Raw genomic sequence first — 4149 nt, forward strand, 5'->3', positions numbered from 1 at the left:
GGACCCTGAATCGCATCTCTTGGCCTCTCTGTGGATGAGCAGAAAACTGGGTATTCTCTCTGCCTTTTAAGTTCCTGCTACATAGTGGGAAAACATAGTTGTTCAGAGAGACTCTGGGGATCCAGTTGAGAACAGGACACAAACCTTCCCCTCCTGGGGCTGCCTTTCTAAGCGGGAGATCAACCCAAAGGCAGGCATTTGGTGCAGGCATTCATGGTTTGGTTTTTTATCAGTTAAATTAATACGATAGTTTCAAGGGGTCATTTACCCTGTAACAAGACAAAAGGAGGAGTCAGGAAGGCATGATGACAACTGTGTCAGATGGTGTGGTTGGGGGGCCATTCTGAGGAGGTGACGGAGCACCCAGCCCTGAAGGAGGGAAGGAGCCGGCTGGCACAAGGTGAGTGTGGGGATGTTCCAGGCGTGGATACCCTGCGTGGAAAGAGCCCTGGCCTTTGAGAGACCCAAAGGGGGGCCTGAAGCAGGACAAGGGAGGTGAGGCTGGGAAGCAAGATGGCAGGCCTTGGGAGTCATAGGAAAGGGTATGGGTTTTATTCCAAGAGCAGGAGGGAGCTGTGCAAGGACCGTGAGGTAAAGATACAATTTTCCCAGGCTCCTTCATAGATGCAGTCATGTGACTGAAGCTGGCCACTAGAATGCAAGCCGAGGTGTAGCTTTGAAAGGAGGGAGTGGCCCCGTCCTTGCTGCTCTGTGGGATGCAGACTCAATGGCTGGAGCCCCAGCACCATCTTGGACTTGGGGGCAACCTTGAAAATGGAGGCTAGGGATGGGAGTGCCACGAGCTAGATGGAGCCTGGATTCTGACACTGTTGAGCTGCCACACCAGTCTTGGGTAGCCCAGTGCTGGATGGTTCTATGGGAAAGAGGAATGTCTGTCCTATTGAAGACACGGTTAGTGTGAGTTGCCTGTCACAGCTGAAGCTAATCCTAACTGATGGAGGTTTTCAGTGGGGAGGGACATCGTTCTGCTTATCATGTAAGAAGTTCCCTTAGACTATTGTGTGGAGAAGTTCCTTTAGACTGTTGAATGGACCGAAAGGGAATAACGTGAAAGCAAGGAGATGGGGTAGATTCTGCGGCGCCTGGCCAGGCAAATGCATGAATGAATGTAGAGATGAACGAATGAGTGAATGAATGGCCCGGTGCTGCCTGCCTTCTCATCTCTGATGATCTGCTCTCCCTTGCCTTTCTGTTCCATTAGCTGGTGAGCCTTCCTTAAAGATTATTCGGGCTGCTATCACCGAATATCATAGGCTGGATGACTTAAACAACAGACATTTATTTCTCACAGTTCTGGAAACTGACAAGCCCAAGATCAAGGTAGATGCCGTTCTTGGGGAAGGCCTGTTCCTCCATGGCTGAGAGAGGGAGCTCTCGTGGCTCTTCCTCTTCTTAAAGGGGCACTCATCCCGTCATGGGGGCCCCACTTCAGAACCTCATCTAAACCTAACTACCTCCCACGGCCCACCTCCAAATACCCTCACATTGGGGATTAGGGCGTCAACATACGAATTACGGGGAGGGGGTTGGATTTTTACTTTCACAAGAGAACACTTCACTTCTGACGCCTCTGGTCACGAAACGTGGGGACTGGGGCATCCCCCACAGCAAGCAATTCTGCAGTAGCCACTGAGCATCCCATACTTTAACTCTCTTCTGGCACCGTCTACCTGGAGATAGTGGCAGATCCCACAGAGTAAGGCTGCATTCCAGAAGACTGCTCCCACCTCACTTCGGATGCCCATTGCAAGTCGCAGGTCCCTAGGTTACGTCCGTCCAACTTGGCTACACATCGGGGACTTTCACATCCCCCTCCCTGGGTTAGACGCATTTGCCACAGCAGCTCACAGAACTCAGAAAAACCCTTGCTTACATTTACCAGTCGATGAAAGGATGTGATAAAGGGTAGAGATGAACTTCCAGAGGGGGGAATTCATAGGGCGAGGTCCAGGAGGGTCCCAGGCCCAGGAGCTTCTGTCCTCATGGAGCTGGGGCGCATCCCCTCTCTGGTACCTGGATGTGCTCACCAACCTGGAAGTTCTCTGAACCCTGTACTTTGGAGATTTTTATAGAAGCTTCCCCATGTAGGCACGGTAGGTCCATAACTGCATTTTCAGCCCTTGTTCCTTCTCAGCAGAATGGGGGTGGGGCTGAAAATTCCAAACTTCTAACCATGGTTTGGTCTTTCTGGTGGCCAGCCCCCTTCCAGGAGCCCATCCAGAGTCACCTCATTAGAACTAAAAAATGCTCCTGTCACCCAGCAAGTTACAGGGGTCTCAAGAGCTCTGTGCGAGGGACAGGGTGAAAAGACCCATATTTATTTTCTGTCACCTCCCAGGGCATGCAAACATTAATTCCATAACACATGCTGATCGTACATTCCTCCTTTTTCCCTTCCTGGTCCCCAAGTTCACCAGGTGTGGGCAGAAGAAAGAGACCCGGAATGTCCCAGCCAACCCCATCCGCCAGCACCTGCTTAAAGATTTTACCTCCCCCTCCATAGAAGGAGAAAGTCCCCTCCAACAAGAGAGAGGAGGGGAAGAGGCAGCTCTTTGAGTATTAACCTTGGAAGGGTCCTTCACGGTCATTGAATCCCCACTTTACAGATGGGGAAACTGATGCCCAGAAAGTGATGGGACTTGCCCATGGCCACACAGCGTGTCAGTAGGACAGAAGTCATACAAGGTAGAAGCTGGAAGAGGGTGTAAACACCATGTGCCTCCCCCCTCCCCATTTAGAGAAGGGGAAGCTGAGGCCTAGAGTGGGGGAGTAGTGACAGCTAGGACGAGAACTCGGGACAGAATCACCATCGTGTGCAACCAGGACAGCCCCACAGAACCTGCACCTGGGACTTAATGCTCAGCACTCGTGTCTGGAAATTCTCAATCGCTGTATCTTTAAATCTGTGTTTCGTAAGTGAAATCTGTGTGGACAGCAGAGCCCACCCTGAGGGTGGGGAGGCTCTGTGCCTGTGATCTCCTGCCTCCTGCTGCCTCTGCAGGTGGGTTCTTAGCCCTCGGTGTCCCACACCTGGCCCAGTCTGCCCCTCCCCACTCTCCCAGCCCCATCCCTGCTGCACCCCCGGGGGGGGGGGCTGTGGCTGAGGAGGGTTGGCCGGGCGCAGCCACCACGTCTCCGGGTGGGGCACACGGGCACGCTAGCCCCCAGCCTGGCCTGACGTTGGTGGTGCATTCCCCGTGCGGCTCAGCAGGGCGCAGCCTCTTCCCCAGTCTGATTCGGGAACCTAGGGCATCCTGATAGGGAAGTTGCAATATCTGGCGTTGCCCGTCCATTGTGGGGTGGGGTAAAGGGCCGCTAGGAAAGCGGGCTGCCTCGCTCTACTTGGTGGTCATGGAGAGAGTCTGCAAAAAACAAAAGCCTTATATTTTAGTACGCTTCACAGCACCCCTTTGCGACTTTGTGAACAAGGGGCCTTGCGTTTCTCTTTGCGATGGGACCTCAAATTGGGTAGCAGGTCCTGCCTTGGGACTTCTGATGTCTCCTTCCATCAGCTTCCAGCTCTGACGGGGCAGCCCTAGTTTTTATGGCCAACCTACTGTGCTCCAGGCCCTGTGCTCAGCGCTTTTCCTCTCTTCTCTGTTGGGAGGCTTGGGCACACAGTGAGGCGTGGACTCATGGTGCCCATCGGACCCGACAGTACACAGTGGACTCATTGTAAAGGGGAGGAAGGGGAGGCACGACTAGGCTACGTAAACATGCCGCAGTCCCGCAGCCGAGGAGCAGGTGGGGCAGGCTTCCTCCCCAGGCAGCTTGTCCACTGGTCCTACCCCGATCTGCGGGCAGTGGGGGTGGGAGAAGGAAGGCACGCTGTCCTGGAGCTGGCTCTGGCTGCCTCTCTTCCCCCCTGTGCGGGGCCCTGTGTTCCCCCCCTCTTCAGCAGGCTCACCTCGGGCCCTCCGAGGGGAGGAGACCACGTGGGCCAGATCACTGTGTAACCAGGCAACCGTTCCAAGATGCTGCTTTTCCTTCATGCTCCTTCTGCCTTATTCAATATCTGCCAGGCGGACACGGCTCCTGGGAGCATCCAGAAAGACATCGTTAAGAAATAAGGCTGACTGGGGAGGCCTGCGGGGATATCTAATATTCATCTGTCTGAACCCTATACCC

Source organism: Ursus maritimus, unplaced genomic scaffold (assembly GCF_017311325.1).
Source record: "Ursus maritimus isolate PB19 unplaced genomic scaffold, ASM1731132v1 scaffold_14, whole genome shotgun sequence".
NCBI lineage: Eukaryota > Metazoa > Chordata > Mammalia > Carnivora > Ursidae > Ursus > Ursus maritimus.